We start from the raw sequence: 13454 nt of genomic DNA on the forward strand, positions 1-13454 counted from the left end.
GGCCCATCTTGCTCACTAACCAGTTTTCCATTTTGGATACAGGTGGTTCCTCAGAGGAGTGCAACTAGAGCCAAGTCCATGGCACCACAGGTGGCTCAGCTGCATAGGAGGAGAGGAAGAAGAGTGGAAGAGCAATAGTGGTAGGGAATTTAATAATTAGCAGAACAGACAGGCATTTCTGTAGCTGTAGATGTGACTCCAAGATGGTATGTTGCCTCCCTGGTGCCAGTTTCAAATAAGTCACTAAGTGGCTGCAGGACGATCTCATGGGGGAGGATGAACAACCAGTGTCCGTGATCCACATCAGTATCAACGACATAGGTAGGAAGAGGCATGAGCTCTTGAAAGCAGATTTAGAAAGCTAGGAAAGAGACTAAAAAGCAGTACTTCAAAGACAGTAATCTCAGATTACTCCCAGTGCCACGTGTTAATGAATACAGAACTAGGAGTATAGGGCAAATGAACATGTGGCTGGAGAGATGTTGCAGGAGGGAAGCCTTCAGATTTCTGAGGTATTGGGACCAGTTCCTGGGGCAGGTGAGACCTGCACAAGGAGGATGGGTTGCACCTTAGCAGAACTGGAGTTAATATCCTCATTGGGCGATTTGTCAGCACTGCTGGGGAGGATTGAAACTGGCTTGGCAGGAGGATGGGAACCTGAGATGGGATTCAAATATGAGAGAAACAAAACCGATAATGGTACGAAGGAAAATAGTAACCGAAATTGGAAGGCCAGCATCACATAGGGTTAAAATGCAGAAAAATGTTCCAAAGGCAAAATTAAATGCACTATATCTGAATGCACACAGCATTTGCAACAAGGTAGATGGATTGATGGCACAAAAAGAAGTACATGGGTCTGGTGGGGGGGGGGGGTGGCGGGGAGGGGGGTCTGACTTAATTGCCATTACAGAGATGTGGCTGCAGGGTGACTAAGACTGGGAACTGAATATTCAAGGTATTTGACATTTAGGAAGGATAGACAAAATGGAAAAGTATGTCAGGTAGTGCTGTTAATAAAGTATGAGATCAGTAGAGTAGTGAGAGAGAATCATATCAGAAGATCAAGATGTAGAATCAGTTTAGGCAGAGCTAAGAAACAGCAAGGGGCAGCAAACATTGGTGGGAGTTGTTTATAGACCTCCAAATAGTAGTGGTAACGTAGGGTACAGTATAAATTAAGAAATTCGAGGTTCATTTAACAAGGGCGGTATGGTAATCATGGGGACTTCAATCTATGTCTAAACCTAATTAGCACTAATGCTGTGGAGGATGAGTTCCTGGAATGTATATGAGATGGTTTCCAGAACAGTATGTTGGGGAACCACTAAGTGTAATTAATAATCTTGTTGTCAAGGTACCTTTAAGGAGAAGTGACCATAATATGATTGAATTGCACACTAAGTTTTAAAATGATGTAATTCATTCTGAGACTAGGGTCTTAAATCTAAACAAAGGAAGCTACAGAATTATGAGGAGGAAGTTGGCTGTTGCAGATTGGGAAACTACATTAAAAAGTATGATGGAAGATAGGCAATGGCTAGCATTTAAACAATTAATACATTTTTACAAGAAATATACATTCTTTTAAGGTATAGAAACCTAACAGGAAAGTGATTCAACTGTGGCTAACAATAGAAGTTAAAGATTGTGTTAGGTCAAAGGAAGAGGCTTATAAATTTTCCAAAAAAGGTAGTAACCCTGAGGATCGGGAGCATTTTAAAATTTAGCAAAGCGGGACCAAGAAACTGAAAAGAAAGGTAAAACAGAATCTGAATGTAAACTAGCCAGAAACAGAAAATAAACTGTAAAAGCTTCTATAGGGATGTAAAAAGAAAAAGATCAACAAAGACAAATGTAGGGCCACTACAGGCAGAGACAGGAGAATTTATAATTGGGAATAAGGAAATGGCAGAGAAACTAAACAAATACTTTGGGCAGAATCATCCCAGATTTGCACTAAGTACGGTTACGGGCGAGAACAAAGACGCAATAGTGGGTTTTCATGTCGTATCTTCCACGTCCTGCCTCATTAATTATGCAGCCACACGAAACACGCCGTCTCGCTGGAGGGCAGCCTCCAAATCACTCACCACGCCATTACTTCACCGTTTTCTCACTCCAGGTGCCATATCCAAACTGCAGCCTCGCACACAGTTCTCAATGGTTGCAGCCCAGAACTGCTCCCAGTGAAGACATGACCCTGAAAGCCAAGAAGAGTTCAGTGACCTGTCACTGGAATGTCTTTTGGAGGCCCACCATGATGTCCTCCACCACCGCTCTGGCTGCAGTAGGTCCAGCAATCTCACCACTCCGGCTTGGGAGGCAGTGGCAGTGGTGGTCAGTGCCAACGCTGCACAGAAGGATTTGGCTATCCAATGCAGAAAGAGGATGAATGATCTGAACTCTTCCCCAGTACAGCTCTTGTGCTGCAGCCTTTTCCCTTGCCTGAGACCACTTCTCCCCATTCCCCAAGCAAGCCCTAGCCCTGCAGCTGTTGAAAAGCCATCCCTGCCTTACAGCAGGTCTGGAAGGCAGAGACCTACCCTTGAGCCCCCCTTATAAGTGGTGCTGCCTGTGAAGCCTGGTGCTGGTGATCAAGAGTCCTGCCCGAAGCAAGGTAGGCAAGTAAAGCTCGAAGTCCAGAGCGAAGTGCAGCTCGCCCGGTGCATGTCGCTTATGTACAGTTGTGAAACAAGTTGGCATGATTGCCTGGATGATCCAGCTTGGAGAGATGATTCCGGTGAGCAGGACTTTTAATGAGCTGCTAAAGTATTGGAATTAGGTTCCTGACATGTGGTGGTGGGAAATGCTGCCTTTCATTGATGGATGGAGCAGACAATCGCAAACAGGTTTCACAACGGCGTAAAAAAGGAGTAGGGCCAATTAGGGACCAGAAAGGGGATTTACACATGGAGGCAGGGGCATGGCTGAGGTATTAAATGAATACTTTTTATCTGTCTTTACCAAGGAAGCAGATGCTACCGAGGCCACGGTGATGGAGGAGGAAACTCTGTCACTGGAAGGGTTCAAAATTTATAAGGAGGAAGTGCTGAATAAACTGTCTGTACTTAAGGTTGACCAGGCATGGGACTGGATGAGATGCATCCAAGGATATTGAAGGTGTAAGACTGGAAACGCATGGGCATTGGCCATAATCTTTCAGTCTTCCCTAGAGTCAGGAGAGGTGCCAGAGGACTGGAGAATTGCAAACATTATGCCCTTGTTCAAAAAAGGTTGTAGAAATAAGCCCAGCAATTACAGGCCAGTCAATTAACTTCAATGGTGAGGAAGCTTCTAGAGAAAATTATTTGGGATAGAATTAATAGTCACGTGGAAAAATGCAGGTTGATTAGTAAGAGCCAGCATGGATTTCTAAAGGGGAAATCATGTTTAACTAACTTGCTGGAGATTTTTGAAGAGGTAGCAGAAAGGGTTGATGAGGGTAATGTTGTTGATGTGGTGTACATAGACTTTCAAAAGGCATTTGATACAGTGCCACACAAAATACTTGTGAGAAAAGTTATAGCTTGTGGAATAAAAGGGGCAGTAGGAATGAGGATACAAATTGGCTGAGTAGTAGGAAACAGGGTAACAGTCAATGGATATTTTTCATGCTAGAGGAAGGTTTGGAGTGGTGTTCTCCAGGGGTTGTTATTGGGGTCCTTGCTTTTCCTGATATATATTAATGATCTAGATCTTGGTGTGCAGGGAACAATTTTTAAGTTTGCAGATGATACAAAACTTGGAAGCATTGTAAACTGTGAGGAGGACAGCTTAGGACTTCAAAAGGACATAAACAAGTTGGTAGAGTGGGCAGATAGATGGCAGATGAAGTTCAATGTGGAGAAGTGTGAGGTGCTTCATTTTGGTAGGAAGAACATGGAGAGACAATATAAAATAAGGAGTACAATTCTTAACAGGGTGCAGGAGCACAGGGACCTGGGTGTATATGTGCATAGATCATTGAAGGTTGCAGGACAGGTGGAGAGAGCAGTTAATAAAGCATAGAGTATCCTGGGCTTTAATAGTAGGAGTATAGAATACAAGAGCAGAAAGGTTATGCTGAGCTTATATAAGGCACTAGTTAGACCTCAGTTGGAGTATTGTGTACAGTTTTGGGTGCCACACTACAGGAAAGATGTGATCAAATTGGAAAGAGTGCAGAAAAGGTTTACAAGAATTGTACCAGGGATGAGAAACTTGAGTTATGAAGATAGGTTGGAGAGGTTGGGATTGCTCTCCTTGGAGAGGAGAAAGTTAAGAGGAGATTTGATAGAGGTGTTCAAAATCATGAGGGGGCTGGAATAGAGTAGGTAGGGAGAAATTGTTCCTGCTCATCAAGGGATTGAGAACGAGTGGGCACAGACTTAACGTGATTTGCAAAAGAAGCAAACGTGATGTGAAATAAACTTTTTCACACAGCGAGTGGTTCAAGTCTGGAATTCACAGCATGGAAGTGTGGTGGAGGCAGGTTCAATCAAGGCATTCAAGATGGTAATAGATTATTATTTGAATAGAAACAATGTGCAACGGTACGGAGAAAAAGCAGGAGAATGCCACTTAGTCATGATGCTCACTTGGAGAGCCGGTGCAGACACAATGGGCTGAATGGCCTCCTGCACCATAATAATTCTGTGATTCTTAAGCTGAGCTGTTTGTTTCTATGAGCAAAATGCACAGATAAACCCCAGGCAAAAGGGTAGTTTTCTGCAACTTATCTCCATGGTAATATGGCATACCTGGAATGTTCCAAACAGAAATTTAAACTAATAATATTTTACCTTCAAAATAATCCTTTGATTCTGTAACCCATATGACTAATTTATATTTCTAATTGAATTAATGGCTCTTTTTCCAGACTTGCTGGTCCCATCAGGAAATCCCCTTGCTTACAAAAGTGTTTTTAGATTCTTTGATCTGGGAACTACATGAATAATTCCCTTATTAAAATAACTGTAGACCTCCTGTCCCTACCAAGTTCAGGGATGGATCATCCATTGTTTAAGTTTTTAAGGGAAATCATGTTTAACTAATTTAGTGGAGTTTTTTGAAGGAGTAACATGCACCATGGATAAAGGGGAACTTGTAGACTTGCTGTATTTGGATTTCCAGAAAGCATTTGATAAGGTGCCACATCAAAGGTTATTGGGGAAAATAAAAGCTCATGGTTTAGGGGGTAACATATTAGCATGGAAAGAAGATTGGCTGGCTGGCAGAAAACAGAGAGTATGCATAAATGGGTCTTTTTCTGATTGGCAGGATGTGATGAGTGGGGTCTCAGAGGTCTGTGCTGGGGCCTCAACCTTTTACAATTTATAACAACGGCTTAGATGAAGGGAGTGAAGGCATGGTAGCTAAATTTGCAGATGACACAAAGTATGTTGTAAAGAGGACATAAGGAGTTTGCAGATGAACATAGGTTGAGTGAGTGGGCAAAAATCTGGCAGATGGAATATAATGTGGGAAAATGTGAAGTTTTTCACTTTGGCAGGAAGAATAAAAAAGCAGAATATTACCCAAACACAGAATTCTGAGGTGCAGAGGGATCTAGGTGTTCTCATGCATGAGTCACAAAAACTTAGTATGCAGGCACAGCAAATAATTAAGAAGGCTAATTGAATGCTATGCTTTATTACAAGAGGAATTGAACATAAAAGTAAGGACGTTATGCTTCAGCTACATAGGGCATTGATGAGACACATCTCGAATATTGTGTGCAGTCTTGGTCTCCTTTAAGGATGGATGTGAATGCGTTGGAGGCGGTTCAGTGGAGGTTTTCTAGATTGATTCCTGGAATAAGCGGGTTGTCTTATTATTTGGAAAGGTTAGGCAGATCGAGCTTGTTTCCACTGGAATTTAGAAGAGTAAGGGGTGACTTGATTGAAGTATATAAGATCCTGAATGCTATTGACCAGGTGGCAGTGGAAAGGATGTTTCCTCTTAAGGCTGAGTCCAGAACAAGGGGGCACTATTTTAAAATTATGGGTTGCCCTTTTAGGACAGAGATGAAGAAAATTTTTTTCTCTCAGAGGGTTGTGCGACTTTGGAACGCTCTGTCTTAGAAGGCGTTGGAGGTCGGGTCATTGAATACTTGCAAGGTGGAAGTAGGTAGATTCTTGTTAGGCAAGGGAATCAAAGATTGTCAGGGCAGATGGGAATGTGGAATTTGAAACAAAAACAGATTAGCCTTGATTTATCGATTGGCCTTCTTCTGCTCCTATTTCATATGTTTGTGTGTTTTTCTTACTTCCAGCCATGACCTCACTAACTAAACACAGGTTACCCTTTGAAATGTAATTACCTCAGGTCTGTCTACCAGTTTCTCTATCAAGTAATTCCATTTGTAATTCCACATTTAAAATTTAATTTCAAAACTAAATACTCCGAAAACACATGAATCCTGAAATTAGACATTTTTGCAACAGAACACTCTGAAGTTCTCCTGAAAGCACAGCATCATTGATCTCAATGACTAGGAGAAGCTTGCTTTCAATTGTTCAGAATGGCAGCAACTTGTTCATCAAGATGCATCATTCTTCAAGTTCCAACGCCATAATGATGACGGCAGAGCAGTGAGAAAAGGAAGCAAATCTTTCATCCAGATTCAAATACCTTGTAGAATGTCCTGCACCATGTGCCCAAAGATCTTTGGGTCGAGAGTCAACCTGCTCAGTTACATGAAGACCCATGGTAGAAACTCAACATTGAGTAGATGTGCTCCTCATAACGAGGGAGACCAATGAAGATGCATCTGAATGCCTGCTATCCAGGGAACTGCCTGGATTCTTTTGTCTTATGACTTTTTCATCAGCTTGAATTTGAATGTAATTTTAATTTCATAATCTTTTAAAAATTCTAGTTGAGTGATTACAGTATAATCACAAAAGATGTACTCAAAAGCTGGAACTGAAGATATAACCCAATTGTTGTAGTAAGGGAGTATGTAAATGAGGTGCAGATTGACTCACCTGGTGACATTTTTCTCTTTCTATTTATTCTGAGAAAGCATTCATTTAAAGTGGATAGCTTCAGGTCACAGTTCATTCCTTAGTTTACCGGATGTCAGTTTGGTTTAGTTGCTAGCACTGCTATCTCTGTGTCACAGTATGTATGTCTAAACCGTACTCCGGCAGATAATCTAGGATGACACTCAGGAATTGTTGCATTGTTAATGATGTGCTTCAGATGAGATAACAAACTAAATCCTGTCTGCCAGTTCAAGTGGATATTAAACACTAAATGAGAAGATGGCAAGATTGGTATTCTGAAATGATGGGATCCAAACTATCTAGTGCAGCAAGTGCAAGCTCTACGTTTGTTACATATAACATATGCAGTAAATAATTGTTTTATTCATGTATGTATTTTAAGTTACCTTTGAATTGTTAAACAATAAGAATTATATAGAGAATAATGGATGCCTTGAGTGATTACCAAACTGTAAGCTTATCAAGGAATTGGATAACGTTGCAACATGCTTGAGTTTCACTTTCCTCAATTATGCTTGTGATTTGAATCTTTTTGATTGGATTTATCTATGTTAACTCTCATTTAATAAAGACAAAAATATAATGTTATTTAAAATTGCTTTTCCTTGCCGTGTATGTTTTTGATGCATTACTTCCTGATATCACCTTTAGATGAAAGTAATGCTGCTTGTGGTGGGATAAAAGATTTTTGTGACTTTATTACATGGGACTTGAATATATGTTGGATTTAGAAATAGTTTCTGCAGTATTAACTTCTATTGTTTTTAAAAAATAGGCACTTATTCCAGGAATTACGCGCTGATAATTGAGTTTACAAGGCCCAAAGACTTGCTTTATAGAAAGAATAGAATCAGAAATTTGCAGTAAGTGGTGGATTCACATTTTTAAATCCCAAGACGACTGATGCTATTGACCTGATTATAATGAAACATTGAGCAGAGATCAGGGCATTCCCTGCTGACTGAGCGCAGAATCCGAGAGAGGAGATAGTTATTCCTACCACATTTCTAACAGTGAGCTTAGACCAGAACTGGGAGAAAGCTGCCCACTGCCTTGAGTTATCTGTGATTCAGATTTGAAAAACATTTGAAGAAGGTATGGTTTATTCTTTCACAAAAATATATTTAAAAGATCTGGAAAAGAGAGCACTCAACTGAAAGTGATGTAAATAACTATGTTTAGTGTATTTTTGACAAAGGCCACATCCCTGACAATGTAACTTTTGATGGATACTTTCAGGAACACTAATGTGCACTTCAATACATGGATTGTTTCAGTGTGGTTTGTGATAGATTTCCCCATAATGAGCGCCTATTTTTATTTTTGCCATGAGTGGAGATCAAAGGGAAATACAAGTGCAAACTAGCCAGGAAAATAAAAACGGATTGTAAGAGGGTTTACAAGTATACAAAAAGGAGAGAAGCTAAACTAAATGTTCATCCCTTTGTGGCAGATACAGGCGAAATGATCATGGACAGAGACACTGAACAAATATTTTGTGCCTGCCTTCACAGGTAGAAGACACGAATTACACACCAGAAACAGAGGGCAATCAAGGGGTTAATGAGAGTGAGGCACTTAATTAATATCAGCAGCGAAAAGGAATTGGAGAAAACTAAGGGACTAAAATCTGACAAATCCCCAGGACCTGATGGCCCACATCCTATGGTTCTAGCAGAGGTAACTGCAGAGATAATGGATGCATTATGATTTTCCAAAATTTCATAGGTTCTAGAAGAATTCCAGCAGATTAGAAGTTAGCAAATGTAACTCTGCTATTCAAGAAAGGAGGGAGAGAGAAAGGAGGGAACTATAGGCCAGTTGGCCTGGCATCATTCGTCAGGAAAATGCTGGAATCTATTATTAAGGAGGTCTTAACAATGCACTGAGAAAATCATAGTATAATCATACAAGTCAACTTGATTATGTGAAAGGGAAATTGCTTTTGAAAAATTCACGAGTGTTTTGACAGTGAAACTAGTAGGGTAGATAAAGGAGAACCGGCAGATGTAGAACAGTAAGTCCCCAGTTAACAATGACTCACTTAATGTTGTTTCACTTTAATGTCGTTAACGAAGTAGTGTCAATATATCCGTTTAACGTCGACAGTTTCACTTTAAAGTCATTTGCCACAGACTTCCTCTTCTGTGGCCTGCCTGTACACACTTTTCCTGCAGTACTTCCTCTCTTGCCCCTCGCTACCACCCTTGTCTCCCAATGTTGATCTCCAGCCTATCTCCACCAACACCCCCCTGCATTTCTCTATGACTTGCCTCCATCCCGACGTTGCTCACCTGCCTGCCTCCGCCTCCTGATGTTGCTCCCTGGCTGACTTCCCACCGGCCTTGCCTCCCGCCCACCGTTCTTAGCAGGGACTGTTTTCAGCTGCTTTGCTCCTGGCTTCATTGCTGGATCTGGTTCTCAACTAAAGCTCCTGGGCTCCCTCTCTTGCCGGAAGTGAGTCAGTGCATGTAGTCCCAAGATTCCAGCTGCTTCCTGCACTGACCAACTTCTGCCACGATATGGAGCCTGGTCAATCTCAAATCACTGAAGTGAATGTAATTTTTAAAAATTATATCATGTATTGTATTTCTTTTAGATTTAATGTTTTATTTTATTTTGCCAGTTATTTCAGCTAACGCTGCATAATACTGCACAAGTACGGTAAAGTATTTCAAATTGTACATTGTTTTTTCTGGGTGACAAATGTCTGAAGGAACTAACTCTGGCTTTAACATTGATTCCTATGGGAACCCATGATTTACTGTAAGTCATTTCACTTTAACTGAGGACTCCATGTATACTTGGATTTCTAAAAGGCATTCGATAAGATGCCATACAAAAAGTTAATACACAAGATGAGGGCTCATGGAGTTGGGGTAGTTTATTAGAATGTTAACAGACATGAAGCAAAGAGTAGGGGCATTTTCAGGTTGGCAGGCTGTGACTCGTGGAGTGCCACAAGGATCATTGTTCGGGCCTCAGCCATTTACAATCTATATTGAGACTGAGAGTAATGTATGTAAGTTTGCTGATGATACAAAACTAGGTGAGAATGTAAACTGTGAGGAGGACACAAAGAGGCTGCAAAAAGATATAGCCTGGTTAAGTAAGTGGGCAACAAGGTGGCAGTTGGAGTATAATGTGGGGAAGTGTGAGGCTATTCACTTTGGTAGTTAGAATAGAGAAGCAGAATATTTTTCAATATGTGTGAAACTTGTAAACGTCGATGTTCAGAGGGATTTGAGCATACTAGTACAAAGAACACAAAGTTAACTTGCAGGTACAGCAAGCAATTAGGAAGGCAAAAAGCATGTTGGTCTTTATTGCAAAGGGACTGGAGTATAAGAGCATTATCAGAGGAGGCCTTGTCGTGCTGTGGCAGCACCATAATTCTGAGCTAGAAGCTCTAGGTTCGAGTCCCAGTCTGGCAGTTGGTGGCCATGGAAAGTGTGTTCATAACGTGACCAAACAGGTTCATTATCAAACTGCAAATCTTTCCAATACATTTATGGCAGACAGTAAGAATGGGAGAGTCTCCTGGTCAGCTAGAACTGTATGGCAGCTGCAGTGCAACAGCCTCCCTATGGTAAATGACTCCATGTGCAGGTTTTGGTCACAGGATGTATTCCATGGCAAGTGTCCTCACTTTGGAGGACCAAGAGAGAGAGGCCATTAACTCATGTAGGAACCTGGGTAATCACGGGCAGGATTTTCTGGGTGTGGCCCAGGAGCGGCCAGGAAACGGTCCACCACCCGCAACTGCCCCCCACAGCGATTTCATGCTGGCTGGCCAATTAATGACCAGCCAGCATGAAACACACCGAAAACCTCAGCGTTGCCGGGGTGGGGGTGGGAGCAGGAAGAGCATGAGTGCAGAAATCTGCACGTGTGGGGGAGCGTCCACTGAGAGCTTCCTGAAGGTAGGAAGATTTGTAGAAACAGAAATAAAGATTTTAAAAATGAGAGAGACATATGACTCAGTCACATGAACAGGGACATATTAAAAATGATGTTTAAAAATGCTTACTTTTTTAAATCACTGTTGGAAACCTCACTCTGCCTGTGGATGAGGTTTCATAAAATATTCAAAGGCTGCCTGGCCGTTTCGCCCACCTGCCAACCGTAAAGTTGGACGGGCAGCAAAAAATTCCTTTTAATTAATTGATTAAGGGCCTTAATAGGCCTCTTAATTGTCGGCAGGCCTGCTGCTGACTCTCACATGCACCCGCTGACCGAAATATTGCGCGAGGGCGTGATGAGGTGGGACACTCGCCCAACATTATCAAATGCTATTTTATGCTTGATCGGGTGGGGCGTTTGCCTGTCTGCGGGACATATAATCCTGCCCCATGGATCTTTATACATTCTTTTGGTAACAAGCTAGAATGGGAGAAGGACAGTGTTTAATCCTCACTTGGGTAACATTTGTGCAGGTTGTGGATACAGTTGCAGCGGCAATTGAGTGGTAACTATTTTGGGAACCTCAGGGGAAAAGCAGACAGGCTGTGAGTGCTCTATAGGTTGCATTATGAATGTTACAGCTGTAGATAAATCTGGAGTTTGATCTGCAACGTTCGATCACAAAGTACTTCTGAAATGTAATCCACATTATATTTTAAATGAATTTATGGAAATAATGCGCTGTTTCTGGCAAGGGAGAAGAGCTGTGTGTCATTTCTGTCAGGATGGCTTTACATATATGTAATGTGAGGATTGATTTTTGACATGATTTGTATCATTGCATCAAATGATTGTAAAAAAAAACATAGCTTGAGAAACACTTTTAAAATGTTGAATATTACAACCAGATTGGAGAAATACAACCATCTATGAATGCCCCTGGCTTCTTGTTGTTCTGGGAGTGAGACACCCCTTCATCCCTGAAGAGATGAAGCTAAGAAGACTTCAATTTTTAAAAGGTGTATTAGGGTAAAAATTGCATTAAAATAATTACCAATGTTAGGAATGTAGAGTAATTTGTATAATGCTGTAAAAAGCCTGAATGTTTTAGTTTATCTTTTTTTATTTCATTTTATTTATTTACCCAAGGCAATATTTAGAGTTAAAGAAGGGTGCAAACTCTTGGGTCACTAATGGGAGGACATACAGAATTGAGCAAGAATCATACTCTGTTTTACACTTTTCTACTCTTCAGTCGAGAAGTTTCCATGAGTTAAAATGGATGGGTGGAAAACTGGATTGGGTAGTGCAAAAGCAGAAGGTCCCAGCCTTTAACTCTCAGTAGGAGGCCTAGTACTTTCAAGCCACCTTTTAGATCAGGCTGGTCCAACCATTTCACGTGGGTGGGCGGGGGCACGTTTCAACTTTTTTCTCACTCAAGGGGCCAATAAGCAAATTTTGGAGAGATGAGGCTTAACACAACATTAAACATGATTTTTTTAAAAAGCTGACGTATGAAAAAAAATCAACTTGCTGAGCAAAGCAACATTGTCAAAGCAATAAACTGATAATTTAAAAGAATGAGTAATAAATAAAGATGATGATTAGAGAGTGAATGTGTATGTCTGGCACTCTCCTAGTCTCAGGGTGCTCACTCACCCACTGTGAGGGTGAATGAGAATCCTGAGTGAGACTGGGAGTGAGCCCCACACACACATACACACAGTGGTACAAGAAGGCAGCTCACCACCACCTCCTCAATGGCAATTAGTGGTTGGGTAATAAATGCTGGCTTAGCCAACGATGCCCATACCCCATGAATGAAAAAAAACCTCACCTCTCTCACACACAGGCTCAATCACTCACTCTCCTCTCTCACACACACACTCTTCCCCCTCTCTCTCACACACAATTTCACCTCTCTCTCTCTCACACACACACACTGACACCCTCCTCTCTCACACACACTGACACCCTTCTCCTCTCTCTCACACACTGACACCCTCCTCTTCTCTCTCACGCACTAACAGCCTCCTCCTCTCTCTCACACACTGACACCCTCCTCTCTCTCTCTCACACACACTGACACCCTCCTCTCTCTCACACACTGACACCCTCCTCTCTCTCTCAAACACTCACCTCTCTCTCAGACACACACACAAACTCACCTCACACACTCTCCTCTCTCTCTCTCTCTCACACACATACACGCACACCCACACTCTCCCCCCTCTCTCAATAGGTCCCGTTCTCCCCTTGACCCGCTCTCCTCCTCACTCCGAGTCCTGCTCTCACTCCAAGACTTGGTCTCCCCCTTGGTCTGAGGCCCACTCTCATTCCAAGGCCCGGTCTCCCTCTCACTACAAGGCCTGCTCTCACCCACTCGCTCCAAGGACTGGTCAGCCTCTTGCTCCAAGGTCTGCTTACCCTCTTGCTTTGTGGCCCATTCTCCCTTTCACCCTCACCCTGGAACTTACCTTGACAACTTGCTTACCAACTGTTTTCTGTTCATCCAATCACAGGCTGGTTTCTTCTTGCATTTGCTTACCAGTGAGCCTA

Source organism: Carcharodon carcharias, chromosome 9 (assembly GCF_017639515.1).
Source record: "Carcharodon carcharias isolate sCarCar2 chromosome 9, sCarCar2.pri, whole genome shotgun sequence".
Taxonomy (NCBI): Eukaryota; Metazoa; Chordata; class Chondrichthyes; order Lamniformes; family Lamnidae; genus Carcharodon; species Carcharodon carcharias.